Source organism: Scyliorhinus torazame, chromosome 19 (genome assembly GCF_047496885.1).
Source record: "Scyliorhinus torazame isolate Kashiwa2021f chromosome 19, sScyTor2.1, whole genome shotgun sequence".
NCBI lineage: Eukaryota > Metazoa > Chordata > Chondrichthyes > Carcharhiniformes > Scyliorhinidae > Scyliorhinus > Scyliorhinus torazame.
In genome coordinates this window covers 112,612,107-112,632,481 of record NC_092725.1, presented here as the reverse complement: position 1 = coordinate 112,632,481, position 20,375 = coordinate 112,612,107, and the positions used below count along the sequence as shown (strand labels likewise).

General features: G+C 51.2%; 1 long non-coding RNA gene across 1 annotated transcript in view; it reads right to left on the bottom strand.

The window, feature by feature from the left end:
• Positions 1 to 20,375, bottom strand: part of LOC140396428 (uncharacterized) — a 166,123-nt gene that overhangs the window by 81,143 nt on the left and 64,605 nt on the right. Inside the window, exon 3 of the long non-coding RNA XR_011936532.1 lies at positions 3,244 to 3,403. This is a non-coding gene — a long non-coding RNA (uncharacterized lncRNA). The remainder of the gene's footprint in view (positions 1 to 3,243; positions 3,404 to 20,375) is intronic.

Sequence of the window (20,375 nt, the reverse complement as noted above, 5' to 3'; positions counted from 1 at the left end):
GTGGAAGGTGCTCAGGGAGCCCGGCGAACCATGTCCATATGTTTTGGTCATGCCCGGCACTGGAGGGGTTCTGGAGAGGAGTGGCGGGAGCAATATCTCAGGTGGTGAAAGTCCGGGTCAAGACAAGCTGGGGGCTAGCAATATTTGGAGTTGTGGACGAACCGGGAGTGCAGGAGGCGAAAGAGGCCGGCATTCTGGCCTTTGCGTCCCTAGTAGCCCAGCGAAGGATCTTGCTAATGTGGAAGGAGGCGAAGCCCCCCAGCCTGGAGGCCTGGATAAATTATATGGCTGGGTTCATAAAGTTGGAGAGGATCAAGTTCGCCTTGAGAGGGTCTGCGCAGGGGGTTCTACAGGCAGTGGCAACCGTTCCTAGACTATCTCGCGGAGCGTTAGAGGAAGGTCGGTCAGCAGCAGCAGCAACCTTGGGGGGTGGGGGGTTGGGGGGCGGGGGGGGGGGGGGGTGGAGGGGACGTCCTGGGAGGGGGGGTGGAGGGGGGGGGGGGGGGAAGGGGGACTGTTTGGGAGGGTGGATGAGCAAGAGATAACATGAAGGGTTGGGGAAACTGGCACGTACGGGTGAGGGCCAGTGTACAAAGCTGTGTAAATATATCATTTTGCCATGTATATATCTTGCTCTGCGCGATTTCTCGTTTTTTTTTTTGTTACGAGGGGGGCTTATTGTTTGTAAGGGAGAAAAATTGTGTTAAAAAACTTTAATAAATATATTTTAAAAAAAAGAAATGGCAGAAAGATAGTTGCAAATTGCATGGCAGTCCTTTTCCTGATCCAACAGGAAAGTTCAAATGGGTTTCAGTGAGATCGAGGCCACAGCATCCACTCTCACAGTCTCACAATTAGAAATTTAGATGCGTCCGTTGCCATGGTAGCCACTAAATATTTAAATGCCCCATTTCCAGTCAAAATGTCATGTCTGTGGAAAAGTCGCTTGTATCCAGGTATAGGGGAAACACTAATACTCCAGGTCATGGTAAAGCTGTAGGTTGCAGTCATCGAGATTGTGGTAGATCTAAAACTAGATCAGGAGTCTGGAAATCCTTAAATTCGCATTTGAAAGATGTGGGGCTAGATTCCCCATTTGCGAGACAAGGGGCTGGATTCTCCGTCAGTGTGATCCTTTGTTTTGCCTGCAGCGCACACTCCCGTGGATCTCCCAACAGCCTGGGGGTTCCCACAATGGGAAACCACATTGGCCGACTACCGGGACGGAGGATCCTGCTGCCAGCAGGGGCGCGTCGCACCAGAAGACAGCGGGACGGAGAATTCTGCCCCATGTTCTCCTGCCAGAGCTGAATTTCACCAGTTTTATGATCCCCTTGGGGTCATACAGCAGGATGCAATTCAGTGTTCCACAGAATGCAAATTGTGCATGCCGTGAAATATGAGGGATCCCCATGGAATCACGCTATCAGCCGCCACCTTGGGCAGGAAACCCAATAGCGGGGTCCCATGGCCGGCCAGCCCCCCACTCTGCCCACCGCAAATCAGCCAGATAACCCCACCACCGCAAATTGGTCCCGACTGCCTGCACCCCACCACACAGCAGCACCCCCCACCCCAGAAAGCCTGGGGGCCCCACCCTACCCCCAAGTAAGGGGGTGAACCAACCAGGACACAGTTACCCCTGTAATAGAGGGACCCGCTACAGGGTCCCCTGTAGGAGTCCCCCTATGCCAGAGATCCCTGTGGGAGGGTCTCCCTTTTACAAAACCCAAAACATAGATAGATGCAAATTGGTCATTAACACCCATTTGTATTTATTTCCATGCCCGCATTGGCATGTGGCATAGACCTTCTTCCCGCTGCCAAGCCTTGATTTTACCTCCTCCGAGACACTGGTTCAATGGGGGTGGTCCTGAGGGGTGACAGAGACAGAGACAGGGTAGTGGAAAAGAGGGTAATGACTCATTCCCTCTAACCCCAATCCCTTCCCACCATGTCCTGCTGAATTGAGCACATGGGTAGGACACTTTTCACGAGTTGGCCGGTCCTCGTTTAAAGATGCATATCATGACCTGATGATGTTTCCATGACCTGACCTGGTATTTCAGTGAACAGGCTAACCATGACAGCTTCCCTGGCCTATCTAGGAAGGTTTTAAGTTTATATTTGGTGTTTGTTTCCTTGTAGGCCAGGAGGATCAAGGCTTCTGGACATCACAGCAGCAATCACATATACATTTATATAGGAAAACATGGGGCCCCTTCTTTACTTTAGACACCCTGCCACAGGTCCCAATGCTCCTCAGATTTCTTTAATTGTTCCCAGACCCACCTCCATCTTTACCAATACACGGAGTGACAGATGCTGATCCCAATGACATCAGCCAGGCCTCCATATCCCTGAACTCCCCAGCTATGCCGTCTGCTTTGGAATCATAAGCAGCATTACCTACTTCTCCCCACACTACTCTCTAAAACTTTTGATGTAGGGAGTGTCACAGATTATTATTCACTGTGGTTACATGGGGCGGGATTCTCCCCTACCCGGCGGGGCGGGGGTCCCGGCGGGATGGAGTGGCGTGAACCACTCTGGCGTCGGACCGACCCAAAGGTGCGGTTCGGGGCCAAGCCCTCCCCTTTAGGGGCCGGGCCTGCGCCGGAGTGGTTGCCGCCACGCCAGCCGGGGACGAAGGGACTCCGGCCAGCGGAGGTCCGCGCATGTGCGGGAGCGTCAGCGGCTGCTGACGTCATCCCCGTGCATGTGCAGGGGGGGGGTCACCTTCGTGTCGGCGACCGCGGAGGCTATGGCCGACGCGGAGGGAAAAGAGCGCCCCCACGGCACAGGTCCGCCCGCGGATCGGTGGGCCCAATCGCGGGCCAGACCACCGTGGGGGCACCCCCTGGGGTCAGATCGCCCTGCGCCTCCCCCCCCCCCCCAGGACTCTGGAGCCCGCTCGCGCAGCCTGGTCCCGCCGGTAAGGGAAGTGGTTTGATTCACGCCAGCGGGACAGGCATTACAGCAGCGGGACTTCGGCCCATCGCGGGCCGGAGAATCGCCGGGGGGGGGCCCGCCGACTGGCGCGGCGAGATTCCCACACCCGCCGAATCTCTGGTGCCGGAGAATTCGGCGGCCGGCGGGGGAGGGATTACCCCCCCCGGCAATTCTCTGACCCGGCGGGGGGTCAGAGAATCCCGCCCATGACCTTTAATACAACCGGAAGCAATTAGTCCTCTAATTGGTGCAATCAAAATCCCTTAATATGAATCGGTAAGTTATACTTACGCTCCACTAAGAAAGAGATCTTAACAAGTAGTTGAACTAGACGAGCCAGTGCAGCGGTTAAATCTTCAAACTGGGCTTTGGTAATGCAAGATTCTGTGTCATCTTGGAAAATAGTGATCCCAGGATGAAACTCTGAAAGTAATGCTTAATATCCTTGTGCCTAAAAAAAATAAAAAAATAAAAATAAAAAATATATATATCCTTGTGCCTGATTTTGAGTTAGTTGACTGGATTATTAACGAAGACAGAAAGCTATGGGAACAAGTCTGCCTCCAATGGGATTTGAACCTGGGTCACCAAAGCATTTCTACTGGGTCTCTGGTTTACTAGTCCAGTGACAATACCACAATGCCAGCACTTCCCACAAAAGGTGCCGCCCTTCAGCTACAATTTTAAACTGAGGCTCTGTCTGAGCTCTTAGATAAATGTAAAACAGCCTCTGGTACTACTTCAAAGAAGGTCAGGGGCCTGTTCCTGGGTTTCTGACCAATATCTGTGCCTCAACCAACATTGCAAAAGATAGATGATCTGGTCACTACAATATTACTGTTCCTGGCATCTTGCTGTACACAAATTGGCTAACCCGTTAGACACAATTCATTTCTGGCATGGAGGTTTTGTCACCATATTTTGCAATTAGTTTGCTTCTGCAGCATACACCAAAGTAGAAAACCTCTGGAATAAAACACTAAAAGATCTGACCTACATTCCATTATATTGTTTTTTTTAAATGACCGGGGTTTGATACTTCCTCCTGCGCTTATAAGTATAAGTAGTTCTTTATCAGTGCTAAACACTGTTGCCAGGTGACCTGTTGTTTGCTTCAGAAATTTAGCATCGGAATACAGTGAAATGGAACACATTTGTTTTCCTGAAGAATGAAATCTGCTTAGATTTAATTTTGAAGGGGCTCCGAGGCATCGAGTTCAGGGGAACAATTTGTGGGTCTGCCCTTCTGCGTTTGTTGCCCTTGTGAGGGCCACGGAGAGTCCAACATGAGTTTGTGAGTCAAACAAAACTTAACTTTATTTACACTAATATTTACACAGCACCAGTATTTCACTACGGGTCTTCTCTCCAGCTGGTACCTAACTGACCGGCTCCAATTATACAACAGAAAAGGTTAACGATTGCCCCCTTAATGAGGGAGTTCATATTCCCCAAGATCCATGGCGTAACCAATTATCCCTACCCAATAGTGTCTGGGCAGGTTACCACATTGCCCATCCCTAATTCCCATTGAACTCAGCCATTTCAGAAGGTAGTTAATAGTCAAACACTTTTGTTGTAGGTCTGGAGTCACATGGAGGCCAGGCCTGACGGTCTTTGAAGCAATGAACATAAGAACATAAGAACTAGGAGCAGGAGTAGGCCATCTGGCCCCTCGAGCCTGCTCCATGGCTAATCTTTTGTGGACTTAGCTCCACTTTCCAGCCCGAACAGCATAGCCCTTAATCCCTTTATTCTTCAAAAATTATCTATATCTTAAAAGCATTTAATGAAGGAGCCTCAGCTGCTTCACTTTGCAAGGAATTCCATAGATTCAAAACCCTTTGGGTGAAGAAGTTCCTCCGAAGCTCAGTCCTAAATCTACTTCCCCTTATTTTGAGGCTGTGCCCCCTAGTTCTGCTTTCACCCGCCAGTGGAAACAACCTGGATTTATTAGATTGGATTGGATTTGTTTATTGTCACGTGTACCAAGGTACAGTGAAAAGTATTTTTCTGTGAGCAGCTCCAACAGATCATTTAGTATCTGAAAATAAAAGAAAAGAAAAAGAAAATACAAAATAGGGCAACACAAGGTACACAATGTAAATATATAGACACAGGCATCGAGTGAAGCATACAGGAGTGTAGTATTAACCAGGTCAGTCCGTAAGAGAGTCGTTTAGGACTCTGGTAACAGCGGGGAAGAAGCTGTTTTTGAATCTGTTCGTGCGTGGTCTCAGGCTTTTGTATCTCCTGCCCAATGGAAAAAGTTGGAAGAGTGAGTAAGCTGGGTGGGAGGGGTCTTTAATTATGCTACCCGCTCTCAGTGGACAGCACGGTAGCACAGTGGCTAGCATAGTAGCTTCACAGCTCCAGGGTCCCAGGTTCAATTCCCGGCTTGGGTCAGTGTCTGTGCAGGGTCTGCACATTCTCCCCGTGACTGCGTGGGTTTCCTCCAGGTGCTCCCGTTTCCTCCCACAGTCCAAAGATGTGCAGGTTTGGTGGATTGGCCATGCTAAATTGCCCTTTGTGTCCAAAAAAGGTTGGGTGGGGTCGCTGGGTTACGGGGATGGGGTGGGGGTGTGGGCTTGGGTAGGGTGCTCTTTCCAAGGGCCGGTGAAGACTCGATGGGCTGAATGGCCTCCTTCTGCACTGTAAATTTTATGATTTCCCAAGGCAGAGGGAGGTGAAGATAGAGTCAATGGATGGGAGGCTGGTTCGTGTGATGGACTGGGCTGCGCTCAAAACTCTCTCAAGCTTCTTGCGGTCTGGGGCTGATCTGTTGCCATACCAGGCTGTGATGCAGCCAGATAGGATGCTTTCGATGGTGCAAAGAAGGGGCAGAAAGGCATGGGCAATACCTCCCTGAATATCCAATGTAACTTCCCCAACTATTCTCGCAGAGCTGAAAAGGACATTTGGTTTAAAGTAGTGTCAATATTTTATAAAGTAGTTCATTTAATACTGATAGATACTGAAATAAGTTATTATTAATGATCCCTGTTGATGTATAACTTCCAGCTTAATTTTAGTTTGCTTCTCTTCTCCTTCCACCCACGTACCATTCTCTAGCTAATAGGGCAGTAAATTGACTGTTTCTCCATCAGGATTTCTCCATCACATTAGTTTCTTGAAAATGCCTGAGCAATGTGCAAGATATTCATCTCGCTCACATCTGAGATGGTCTACTCAGCATTTCACCACAGGACGGGTTACTGCATAGAGGTTTCATATCACTTTCCTTTACAACACAGTACAGAATACTTGCACATTAACATTTTGTGCTACACAGCAACATGACTTTTCTACTTGCTTGGAACCATGTTCAGGAGATTGTTAGCACTCTTCTTGTTCTAGTACAAAGAACAAAGAACAAAGAAAAGTACAGCACAGGAACAGGCCCTTCGGCCCTCCAAGCCCGTGCCGACCATGCTGCCCGACTAAACTACAATCTTCTACACTTCCTGGGTCCGTATCCCTCTATTCCCATCCTATTCATGTATTTGTCAAGATGCCCCTTAAATGTCACGATCGTCCCTGCTTCCACCACCTCCTCCGGCAGCGCGTTCCAGGCACCCACTACCCTCTGTACTCTAAAGCTTGCCGCTCGCACCTTAAACCTATGCCCCCTAGTAATTGACCCCTCTACCCTGGGGAAAAGCCTCTGACTATCCACTCTGTCTATGCCCCTCATAATTTTGCAGACCTCTATCAGGTCGCCCCTCAACCTCCGTCGTTCCAGTGAGAACAATCCGAGTTTATTCAACCGCTCCACATAGCTAATGCCCTCCATACCAGGCAACATTCTGGTAAATCTCTTCTGCACCCTCTCTAAAGCCTCCACATCCTTCTGGTAGTGTGGCGACCAGAATTGAACACTATACTCCAAGTGTGGCCTAACTAAGGTTCTATACAGCTGCAACATGACTTGCCAATTCTTATACTCAATGCCCCAGCCAATGAAGGCAAGCATGCCATATGCCTTCTTGACTTCCTTCTCCACCTGTGTTGCCCCTTTCAGTGACCTGTGGACCTGTACACCTAGGTCTCTCTGACTTTCAATACTCTTGAGGGTTCTACCATTCACTGTATATTCCCTACTGCATTAGGCCTTCCAAAATGCATTACCTCACATTTGTCCTGATTAAACTCCATCTGCCATCTCTCCGCCCAAGTCTCCAAACAATCTAAATCCTGCTGTATCCTGTGACAGTCCTCATCGCTATCCGCGATTCCACCAACCTTTGTGTCGTCTGCAAACTTACTAATCAGGCCAGTTACATTTTCCTCCAAATCATTTATATATGCTACAAACAGCAAAGGTCCCAGCACTGATCCCTGCGGAACACCACTAGTCACAGCCCTCCAATTAGAAAAGCATTGTTCCATTGCTACTCTCTGCCTTCTATGACATAGCCAGTTCTGTATCCACCTTGCCAGCTCACCCCTGAACCCGTGTGACTTCACCTTTTGTACTAGTCTACCATGAGGGACCTTGTCAAAGGCCTTACTGAAGTCCATATAGACAACATCCATGCCCTACCTGCATCAATCATCTTTGTGACCTCTTCGAAAAACTCTATCAAGTTAGCGAGACACGACCTCCCCTTCACAAAACCATACTGCCTCTCACTAATACGTCCATTTGCTTCCAAATGGGAGTAGATCCTGTCGCGAAGAATTCTCTCCAGTAATTTCCCTACCACTGACGTAAGGCTCACTGGCCTGTAGTTCCCTAGATCATCCTTGCTACCCTTCTTAAACAAAGGAACAACATTGTCTATTCTCCAGTCCTCCGGGACACCACCTGAAGACAGTGAGGATCCAAAGATTTTGTCAAGGCCTCAGCAATTTCCTCTCTAGCCTCCTTCAGGATTCTGGGGTAGATCCCATCAGGCCCTGGGGACTTATCCACCTTAATATTTTTCAAGACGCCCAACACCTCGTCTTTTTGGATCTCAATGTGACCCAGGCTAGCTACACAACCTTCTCCAGACTCAACATCCACCAATTCCTTCTCGATGGTGAATACTGATGCAAAGTATTCATTTAGTACCTCACAAATTTCCTCTGGCTCCACACATAGATTCCCTTGCCTATCCTTCTGTGGGCCAACCCTTTCCCTGGCTACCCTCTTGCTTTTTATGTACGTGTAAAAAGCCTTGGGATTTTCCTTAACCCTATTTGCCAATGACTTTTCGTGACCCCTTCTAGCCCTCCTGACTCCTTGCTTAAGTTCCTTCCTACTTTCCTTATATTCCACACAGGCTTCGTCTGTTCCCAGCCTTTTAGCCCTGACAAATGCCTCCTTTTTCTTTTTGACGAGTTCCACAATATCTCTCGTTATCCAAGGTTCCAGAAATTTGCCGTATTTAGCCTTCTTCCTCACAGGAACATGCCGGTCCTGAATTCCTTTGAAATTACACTTGAAAGCCACCCACATGTCAGATGTTGATTTACCCTTGAACATCCGCCCCCAATCTAGGTTCTTCAGTTCCCGCCTAATATTGTTTTAATTAGCCTTCCCCCAATTTAGCACATTCACATTAGGACCACTCTTATCCTTGTCCACCAGCACTTTAAAGCTTACTGAATTGTGGTCACTGTTCCCGAAATGCTCCCCTACTGAAACTTCTACCACCTGGCCAGGCTCATTCCCCAATACCAGGTCCAGTACAGCCCCTTCGCTAGTTGGACTGTCTACATATTGTTTTAAGAAGCCCTCCTGGATGCTCCTTACAAACTCTGCCCCGTCTAAGCCCCTTGCACTAAGTGAGTCCCAGTCAATATTGGGGAAGTTGAAGTCTCCCATCACCACAACCCTGTTGTTTTTACTCTTTTCCAAAATCTGTCTACCTATCTGCTCCTCTATCTCCCGCTGGCTGTTGGGAGGCCTGTAGTAAATCCCCAACATTGTGACTGCACCCTTCTTATTCCTGATCTCTACCCATATAGACTCACTGCCCTCCGAGGTGTCCTCCCTTAGTACAGCTGTGATATTCTCCCTAACCAGTAGCGCAACTCCGCCACCCCTTTTACATCCCCCTCTATCCCGCCTGAAACATCTAAATCCTGGAACGTTTAGCTGCCAATCCTGCCCTTCCCTCAATCAGGTCTCTGTAATGGCAACAACATCAAGTACTAATCAAAGCTCTAAGTTCATCTGCCTTACCCGTAATACTTCTTGCATTAAAACATATGCACTTCAGGCCACCAGAACCGCTGTGTTCAGCAACTTCTCCCTTTCTGCTCTGCCTCAGAGCCATACTGGCCCTATTCCTTAGTTCTCCCTCAATGCTCTCACCATCTGAGCTATTGCTCCCGTGCCCACCCCCCTGCCATACTAGTTTAAACCCTCCCGTGTGACACTAGCAAACCTCGCAGCCAGGATATTTATGACTCTCCAGTTTAGATGCAACCCGTCCTTCTTATATAGGTCACAGCTGCCCCGGAAGAGCTCCCAGTGTTCCAGATAACGGAAACCCTCCCTCCTACACCAGCTGTTTAGCCATGTGTTTAGCTGCTCTATCTTCCTATTTCTAGCCTCATTGGCACGTGACACAGGGAGTAATCCCGAGATTACAATCCTAGAGGTCCTGTCTTTTAACTTTCTGCCTAGCTCCCTGAACTCCTGCTGCAGGACCTCATGCCCCTTCCTGCCTATGTCGTTAGTACCAATATGTACAACGACCTCTGCCTGTTTGCCCTCCCCCTTCAGGATGCCCGCTACCCGTTCGGAGACATCCTGGACCCTGGCACCAGGGAGGCAACATACCATCCTGGAGTCTCTTTCACGTCCGCAGAAGCACCTATCTGTGCCCCTGACTATAGAGTCCCCTATGACTATTGCTCTTCTGCGCTGTTTCTGTTTATTCAGGACACAGGGAGTCCACACCGAGTAAAAATAAGAACAAAGTTTTATTTATAAACGATATATATACAATTCCCTATAGACACCCATCAGGTTCCTGCTTGGTCGGTATCTTACTGGCCGACTTTATATACACTGTATAATTGAGATACCCCACCTCCAGGGGGTAAAGCATACTCCACAAGGAAGATGAACATTCCCATCCCATAGGTCCCATGCAGGATATTACAATCTGCATATCTGACTGGTGCAAAAATAGAGTAATTAAGACTATAGGTCCAATGTTTTGTTCAGTACATATGACTGATGTTCTATGGGACTCAAATTTAAATGGATGTATTAAATGTTCACCTTTGTATTCTGAGAAGTGCCTCCTTGAGCTCTCTGTACTTAAGGCAGGTGCAACCCTGACCTCAAGGCAAGGAGGCAGGTCCTTAATCCAGCCAGCCTGAACAGGGTTTGTTAGCTCACATTGGCCATCCAACCAATTGACTCTCCAAGGAGTTTGCCTTGCTCTGACAACATACACGTTTAGATGCACATTGTAACCTGGGCCAGAACTGTATTGCAGCAGCAGCACCCCCAATCCAACCATCTTGTGTTCTGAGGAGGGCAGGAGTAAAATAGCTTGATGGCTGAGGCTGGAGATTCTCGATCATGGGTGAGAGGGGATGACGGTCTGTTTGGTTGACAACTCTCCGAGGCAGGACTTCCTTGCAAGTGCAGACGGAAGCCCCACCTGCTGCCAATCAGAGTACAATTGAGCATGAAATGGCAGCGAGCTTTTCGAGCGCTCACCATCCTGAAAATTCAGGCCATGGAGTTACGGATGATGACAATAGAGGCTCCAAGTTCTTTCCAACACATATCCAACCATGTGACCAAGAATCTCTTCCACTCTTACAAAGTGCCATATGTTGGAACAGTTGACAAATTGACAGCTGCCAGTTTTCCACCTTATGAATGCATCTTCTCCAGCCATGAAGCCTTGGAATTGGACTTAAACCCAGAGCTCTGGTTCAAAGGTAAGGACAATCCCCATTGCACCCCAAGACCTCCTTAAAATAAGGGTTTATGAAATGAAAATGACTTATTGTCACAAGTAGGCTTCAAATGAAGTTACTGTGAAAAGCCCCTAGTCGCCACATTCCGGCACCTGTTCGGGGAGGCTGTTACGGGAATTGAACCGTGCTGCTGGCCTGCCTTGATCTGCTTTCAAAGCCAGCGATTTAGCCCTGTGCTAAACAGCCCCTATTTTAGTATTTTAGTATTAGTCTTTTAACTTGAGCTCTAAGTCAACTTGAAGCCATCAGTCATTGAACAGAACGAATGCATTTTCCTCAATGGGTTTTGAGGAGGAAAATAACAGGAATTATTGTACTGTGTTTTTATTTTATAGCATTTTGCTAATGCATTCTCCAACAACTTTACAGGATTTTCTAATTACATTTTTCAGAATGAAGTGAGAAATTTAATTAGAGAACATATTGAAAACAGCCTGTATTTCAAACATACAATATAAATAGAGCTTGCACATTTGTGTTTGCAACAGAAGGAGAAGTTGAACTTGATAATTTTCTGGTATTTATAATGAAAATACAAAAATCAATTATGTTTTAGAACATAGAACAGTACCGGCCCTTCGGCCCACGATGTTGTGCCAACCATTTATCCTGATCTAATATCAACCTAACCTACACCCCTTCAATTTATTGCTGTCCATGTGCCTGTCCAAGACTCACTAAAATGTCCCTAATGACTCTGACTCCACCACCTCTGCTGGCAGTGCATTCCACGTACCCACCACTGTCTGTGTAAAGAACCTACCTCTGACATCTCCCCTATACCTTCTTCCAATCACTTAAAATTATGTTCCCTCGTGACAGCATTTCCGCCCTGGGGAAAGGTCTCTGGCTATCCACTCTATCCATGCCTCTCATCACCTTGTACACCTCTATCAAGTCACCTTTCTTCCTTCTTCCCTCAACCTTTCTTCATAAGACATGCCCTCCAGTCCAGATAGCATCCTGGTAAATCTCTTCTGCACCCTCTCCAAAGCACATCCTTCCTATAATGAGGCGACCAGAACGGGACACAATATTCTATACCAATAGACTAACCAGGGTTTTATAAAGCTGCAGCAAAACCTCGCAGCTCTTAAACTCAATCCCCCTGTTAATGAAAGCCAACACACCATATGCCTTCTTATCAACCCTATCAACCTGGGTGTCAACTTTGAGGGGCCTATGTACCTGGACTCCAGGATCCCAATGTTCCTCTACACTTCCAAGAATCCTGGGCGAGATTCTCAGACCCCCCGCCTCCGACCTCCCGCGCATGCGCCGCCCGGAGATGTCATTTCTGCGCCAGCTGGCGGGGCACCAAAGGCCTTTTCCGTCAGCTGGCGGGGCGGAAATTCGTCCGGCGCCGACCTAGCCCCTCAAGGTTGGGGCTCGGCCCCCAAAGATGCGGAGCATTCCGCACCTTTGGGGCGGCGCGATGCCCGTCTGATTTGCGCCGTTTTGGGCGCCGGTCGGCGGACATCACGCCGTTTCCAGAGAATTTTGCCCCCTGTCTTTAACCCTGTATTCAGCATTCAAATTCGACCTTCCAAAATCAATCACTTCACATTTATACATTTACATACATTTTGTGTATATAAAGTCTGGGTAATAATAGCGACACATAAGTAGAACCTGATTCTGCCTTTAATTCGATTAAACATCAATCCGCTGCTGCTTCATTATTGTAATGTTAACATCAAGATCAGGAAATCCTTAAAAAAACTTATTATCATTCTTGGCATTTTCAGGGACGAGGGCGAAGAGGGGACTGATGCTAAGGGTTGTGCTATCGTTTTCATCCACTAGATTCTTGGACTACTGAATCCACTTCCTCTTTCCCAATCTATTTACCCATCGCTAGCTAGTCTTGCATTGTGTGCCTTCAATATGGTTTTGATTGATCTCATTATGACTCTTTTTGACTTCTGGGCACATTGTCTTCTGGTGAGATGGTGTTGCAGTGTTAATATAGCTGGACTAACAATCCAGAGGTCCAAACTAATGTCCTGGGAACTCAAGTTCAAATCCCACCATGGGGTGGGATTCTCCGACCCCGTGGGGTCGGAGAATTGCCGGGGGGCGGCATGAATCCCGCCCCGCCGGTCTGACGGCGACTGCCGAATTCTCCGGCGCCGGTTTTTGGGCGGGGGCGGGGATCACACCGCGCCGGCTGAGGGCCGTTAGCAGCGCCCCCCCCGACAATTCTCCGGGCCCCGATGTGCCGAACAGCCGCCTGTTTTCAGCCATTCCCGCCGGCGTGGATTAGACATGGTCCATACCGGTGGGACCTGGCTTGGAGGACGGTAAGCGGGGTCCTCAGGGTGGCGCTGGGGGATCCAGCCCCCCCATGGTAGCCTGGCCCACGATCGGGGCCCATCGATCTGCGGGCGGGCCTGTGCCATGGGGGCACTCTTTCCCTCCGCGCCAGCCTCTGTTGGACTCCGCCATGGCCGGCGCAGAGAAGAAACCACCTGCGCATGCGCAGGAAACACGCCAGCAGTTCTGCGCATGCGCCAGAACACACTGGCGGTCCTGCGTATGTGCCAACTCGTGCCGGCCGACGGAGGCCCTTTGGCACCGGTTGGTGCGGCGCCAACCCCTCCAGCAACAGCCTAGCCCCCGGAAGTGCGGAGGAATCCGTAACTTCCGGGCAGCCCGACGCTGGAGTGGTTCATGCCACTTTGGCCGGAACGGGCCGCCCTGCCGATTTCGGGAGAATCCCTGCCATGGCATCTGGTGGAATTTAAATTTGAATGGCTCCCCCCTGACTGTGGCGGCACTGGACTCAGTCCTCAGCCGCCACGCGGGGGTCCACGAATAAGAATACCATAAGTGTTTGGCGCCGCCGGGAACCCGGCCCATCGGGGGCGGAGCATCGGGAGAGAGCGTCAGGTGATATCCTGAAGCCATCCCAACAGCATGCAGTGCACTCCTCGAGTACGCCATTTCTGAGGGAGCGGAGCATCACAAAAGCGTAGACTTAAGAAGAAGCTAACTGGAAGATATCCATCTGAAACAACAACTCTCATCCTTTTAATTTCATCATTATTTTGCACCCCTCTTTCTCCTCTGTGTTTGTTTGTCTGTTTATGTAGAGGGTAGGGAAAGGTAAAGGGTGGGGGGGGGGGGGTTAAAGATTAGGTAGTAGTTAACCAGTTGTATTTGTTGCCTATTTAATTATAGCTACTGTTAAAAATGAAAAGTTAATTGTGTTTAAATTTACAAACCTGGTGACCGTAGTTATTGGGCAGCCAAAGACCTCGGGCGGGATTCTCCACACCCACGCCGAAGTGGTTGCGCCATCGTGGACGCCGTCGAGGTTCACGACGGCGCGGAACGGCCCCGGTCCCGACCGATTCAGGCCCTGACAATGGGCCAGTATCGGGGCCGCGTCGTCTACACGCGCCAGGCCTTGTCGCCCGCGTAAAAGCGGCGCCGCATAGATGACGCGGCCGACGCCGCATAACAGACGTCATCCACGCATGCGCGGGTTAGCCAGCGCCAACCCGCGCATGCATGGTTTCCGTCCTCTCTAAGTCCGCCCCGCAAGAATATGGGGGACGGATCTTGCGGGGCCGCGAAAGGAAGGAGGTCCTCCTTCAGAGAGGGCGGCCCGACGATCGGTGGGCACCGATCGCGGGCCACCCCACATTCCAGGTGAAGCCCGGTGCAGGATCCCCCCTCGCCCCCCCACAGGTCGCCCCCCCCCCCAGCATTCACGCACCGCCCACGACTGCAGCGACCAGGTGTGGACGGCGCCGGGGGGAACCCGCCGTTTTGGCCTGGCCACTCGGCCCTTCCGGGCGTCAGAATAGCGGGGGTGCCGGAGAATCACCATTTTCGGTGTCTCCGGCGATTCTCCGGCCTGCGGCCCATGAAACCCGACCGGGCCGTTCCCCCCGCTTGGGACAATCGCGGGAGGGCGCCGGACCGTCGTTCCCGGAAATTTTAGCAGCCCAGGCGATTCTCCCAACCGTCGTGGGAGTGGAGAATCGCGCCCAAGATGTATTTAAAAATAAAAGTTCATTTCAACCAGCTCAAGTGGGGCAGGAATTGACCGTGCACTGACCTCGGGTATCGTAACAACAGAGCTAGTCTCAGGAATAGTGACCATGAGAGCGATTGTCATACAAATCCCTCTGGTTAACTCATGCCCTTTAGGGAAATAAATCTGCCATCTTGACCTGGTCTAGCCCACGTGTGAGTCTGGATCAACAGAAATGTTGCTCTCTTAATTGCCCTCTGCAATGGTAGGCAAAACTACGTACACGGGTATTTATGGATGGGGCTGAACGGTTTTCTGTTTTTACAGGACATTCTATTTCAATCACTGTGTTTGTGATAATTGTGTTCACATTTTTATTCTCTCCCCGCCCCTCATTCCTAACCCTCCCCTTCTTCCCCACATCCTGACCTAGCTTTGCCTTATCTCTTTATTCTGTTCCTGCTTGAATGTTGATCATCTGTCATATCTTGCAGCTCTGAGGAAAGGTCCTTCGCTTGAGAGACGCTGCCAACCTGTTTAATGTCTGCTTAAGCTGCAGCATTTTCTTTGTCATTCAGTTTAATATCCAGACTCATATTTCTTTTTGAATAAGTGAGTGCTTACATCTTGAAGAGCGTTATGGAATAGGATGTAGCATGGGGTCCAGAAGGCAGCCTTTCACTCCCCTGATCCGCCATTTAATTAGATTGTGGATGATCTCAAACTCACCTCCATTTACCTGCCTTTTTTGCATATCCCTTGACAGTTCTGTAAAAATAAATCTGTCAGCCTACTCTTGAAAATTTCATTTGACTGACCATCCACTGCCTTTTGGGAAACAGAATTTCAGATTTCTACACCATTTTGTATGAAAACATTGCGTCCTGATTTTATTCCTGAATGACCCAGCTTTAACTTTAAAACTGTTGTCCCTTTGTTCTGAAATTTCCAATCAAGGAAATTTGTTTTGCTGTTTCTACCCTATCAATCCCTTTCTCATCTTGATCGATGCTCCCTTTCTAAACTCAAGGAAATATTAACCAAGACAACATAACCTATCCTCATAATTTAACCCTGCAAATCCAAATACAATGCTGGTGAATGTACATTGTATTTCATACAGGGTGTGAGGCGTTCAATTATTAATTGAAAATCTGTTTGACTGCCCACACACCCCCCAAAGTCAAAAGCAGGAAATACTGCCTTGGTCCATGCAGAAGACCTACGTTTTTGTTGCTAGGAGTTCACTTCAGTATTTACCAACCAATCTCGTACTTGGGCTGAAGGCAGTCCAACAGGAAATGTGCACCAGAAGGATGTTCATCTTCTATGTAATGCAGAATAAAGCTACAGGCTGGATAAGTGACAGAACTGTCTGTTTTGCAGCTGATGCAAAAGGTCAGGTTTTGGGCAACAGATTATCATAGAATTTACAGTGCAGAAGGAGGCCATTCGGCCCATCGAGTCTGCACCGGCTCTTGGAAAGAGCACCCTACCCAAGGTCACCACCTCCACCCTCTCCCCATAACCCAGTAACCCCACCCAACACTAAGGGCAATTTTAGACACTAAGGGCAATTTATCATGGCTAATCCACCTAACCTGCACATCTTTGGACTGTGGGAGGAAACCAGAGCACCCGGAGGAAACCCACGCACACACGGAGAGGATGTGCAGACTCCACACAGACAGTGACCCAAGCTGGAATCGAACCTGGGACCCTGGAGCTGTGAAGCAATTGTGCTATCCACAATGCTACCGTGCTGCCCTGAAACACGGTAGGTATGCTGGAAGGTATTACTTGGAGGCATGAGAATGTGGCCTTATCTATCTTGAAATGGTGCCAGCTGCCATGATTTGGACACAGAAAGCAAGCAGCTGCTAATGCTCCCACAGTCCAAAGAAGTGCCAGTTAGGTGGATTGGCAATGCTAAATTGACCCTTAGTGTCCAAAAGGAAAGGTTGGGTTACGGGGATAGGGTGGGGGTGAGGGCCTAGGTAGGGTGCTCTTTCAGAGGGTCGGTGCAGACTTGATGGGTCAAATGGCCTGCTTCTGAACTATGGCAGAGTGTTTGTGCAGACATCTAGCTGATTCTCAAAATTCACATCAGGTTACATGGAATCAATGATCTCTTCTACTGCATGTGATTTCAGGCTGGATAAAGAAGTGGCACCAATAGGGTGGCAATGTTGGGAAATCGTGTTGCCATTTCAAAGGTACCATGTGAAAAGAATAAAAGATTTGCATTTCTACCATTTTTTATTTATTAATGGAATGTGAGCATTGCTGGCTAGGCCAGCATTTATTGTCCATCCTGTTGCCCTTGAGAAGCCCTTGATGGTGAGCTGTCTTCTTCAACCGCTGCAGTCCATGTGGTGTAGGTACATCCGCAGGGCTGTTAGAGAGACAATTCCAGCACTTTGACCCAGCGACAGTGAAGGAACGGCAATATATTTCTGAATCAAGATGATGATTGGCTTAGCGGGGAACTTCCAGGTGGTGGTGTTCCCAAGTGTCTTCTCCCCTTGTCCTTCTAGATGATGGTGGTTGTGGATTCAGAAGGTGCTGCCTTGGTGAGTTCTTGCAGTGCATCTTGCAGATGGTACACACTGCTGCCACTGTGCGTCATTGGTAGAGGGAGTGAATGTTTGTGGATGGTGTGCCAATCAAGTTGACTGCTTTGTCCAGGATATAGAGCCTTACACATCCTTAGGACCTGGTAAAGTGCTTTACAACCATTGAAGCATGTTTGGCATGTACCTGAAACGCAGCCAATTTGCACATAGCAGACAGGTTACCACCAACAGCAATCATATTGAACAGGTCATCTTTGGTTTGTGTTGTCGATTGGGGATGAATATCAGCCAGGGCACCACGGGAAACCTCCCTGCTCTATTTCAAAATATCAAAATAGTGCCCTGGGATGTTTTACGTCCACTTGAGAGAACAGATGGGGCCTCAGTGTACCATCTTATCTGAATGACATTGAGCAGGATTTTCCTCACCCCCTTCCACCGCCACCACACAGTGTGTTTTCCAGCAGTGGAGCCGACTCCCGCCGATGTCTGTGGCATTTTGTGTGGCTCAGCCGTCCTGTCACTGGGGTACGTGCTGTGGGGTGGTTGCCATCGGTAGGACCAGAAGATCCTGCTGATGGGAAGGGCTGCAAACCCCCACCGCACCCTCCCCCTCCGAGTACCTCCGAGTGCAGCATTCCCTCAATAATGCATTGGAATACCAAGTCCCTCCACCTGGTTTGTTTTCATTATGAGGCTCCAGTATGAGTTCTAGCTGGCTAAAGGGTGGGGCGTCATTCTCCGACCCCCCGCCGGGTCGGAGAATGGCCGTTGGCCGCCGTGAATCCCGCCCCCGCCCCCGCCAAAGTCTCCGAAGGGAGAAAAGTCGGCGGGGCGTTAATGGCGCCGCTGCCGCGGAGAATGTCACGGGTCTGCACAAGGCAGCCGATTTTCGGCCTGCCGATATTCTCCCTTCCGGATGGGCCGAAGTCCCGTCGACGTGATGACCGTTCACGTCGACGTGAATCAAACCTCCTTTTCATCGGCGTGACCCGGTGCTCCAGGCTCACGCCGACCAGCGAGGAGGTGAGTGACGGCCTGGGGGGTTGGCTCTGGGCAGGAAATGGCGTGGCCGCAGACTGATTGCCTGAGGAGAGGTGTGTCTCGGCTTGTGTGTGTGTGCGGCGGGGGGGGGGGGGGTGGTGGTTAGAGTAGGCTGGGCTCCGGGGGAGTGCCGGGAGGGGGTCCGTGCCGGGGTGGAGGTTGGGGGTTGTGGAGGGGGTCCGTGCCGGGGTGGAGGTTGGGGGGGGGTACGTGCTGGGGTGGAGGTTGGGGGTTGGGGAGGGGGTCCGTGCCGGTGTGGAGGTTGGGGAGGGGGTCCGTGCCGGGGTGGAGGTTGGGGGGGGGTCCGTGCTGGGGTGGAGGTTGGGTGTTGGGGAGGGGGTCCGTGCCGGGGTGGAGGTTGGGGGGGGGGTCCGTGCTGGGGTGGAGGTTGGGGGTTGGGGAGGGGGTCCGTGCCGGTGTGGAGGTTGGGGAGGGGGTCCGTGCCGGGGTGGAGGTTGGGGGGGGGTCCGTGCTGGGGTGGAGGTTGGGTGTTGGGGAGGGGGTCCGTGCCGGGGTGGAGGATGGGGGGGGGTCCGTGCTGGGGTGGAGGTTGGGGGGGTCCGTGCTGGGGTGGAGGTTGGGGGTTGTGGAGGGGGTCCGTGCCGGGGTTGAGGTTGGGGGGGGGTCCGTGCTGGGGTGGAGATTGGGGGTTGGGGAGGGGGTCCGTGCCGGGGTGGAGGTTGGGGGGGGGGTCCGTGCCGGGGTGGAGGTTGGGGGGGTCCGTGCTGGGGTGGAGGTTGGGGGTTGGGGAGGGGGCCGTGCCGGGGTGGAGGTTGGGGGGGGGGGGGTCCGTGCCGGGGTGGGTGATGGGAGGGCAAATGAGTTGGTCCACCTGGCCAGGTGCCAGCCTCCAACAGTTGGACCCATGCGGTCCATGCCACCTGGCTGGGGGGAGGAGGGGATATGGGCAATGATGACATGTCGTCGTTCCCCTCCCCCCCACCAGGCCGTCATGTTTTCAGACCATCCAGCGATGTTGGCCGCCGTGGTGGCAGCCGCTCATGTCTATGTTGCCCTGGATGAGGAGGAGGAGGAGGAGGAGGAGGAGGAGCGTGCCAGAGAGGTGGCGCAGGCTGCCGCAGAGGGGTAGGCGGCAGCCGCCCAGGCTGGAGGGACACCTGACCGACAGGACGAGGAGGGGGAGGAGGACGTCGCGGCCCCACGGCAACGGAGGCACCCGAGGGCGCCCCGTGTGTACCGGCCCCAGCAGTCATACCAGGACCTCACGGACCGGGAATGCAGGAGGAGACTCCGGATGAGCCGGGAAACCGTGGCACACATCTGCCACCTGCTGGCACACCTGTCACCGCGTGGCACTGGCGGGGGACACCCTCTCCCCGTGTCCGTCAAGGTTACGGTGGCCCTGAACTTTTATGCAACGGGGTCATTCCAGGCACCGAGTGGGGACCTGTCCGGCATATCGCAGACATCGGTGCATCGGTGCATCCGGGCAGTGACAGATGCCCTTTATGCCATGGCGCACCGCTACATCCGCTTCCCCGTGGACCGGGCCAGCCAAGATGCCCGGGCCGTGGGCTTCTCTGCCATTGCCGGGTTCCCCATGGTCCAGGGCGCGATCGATGGGATGCACGTCGCCGTGCGGCCACCTGCAGATAACAGGGCCGTGTTCACTAATAGGAAGGGGACCTATTCGATGAACGTACAGGTGGTCTGCGACCACCGCATGATGATCCTGCACGTCTGCGCCCGTCACCCAGGCAGTGTACACGACTCATTCGTGTTGTCGCGGTCATCCATCCCCGGCATGTACGAGGGACGCCATCCCCGGCTGAGGGGCTGGTTGCTGGGCGACAGGGGCTACCCATTGCGATCGTGGCTGATGACGCCTATACGGAGGCCACGCAATGAGGCGGAGAACCGCT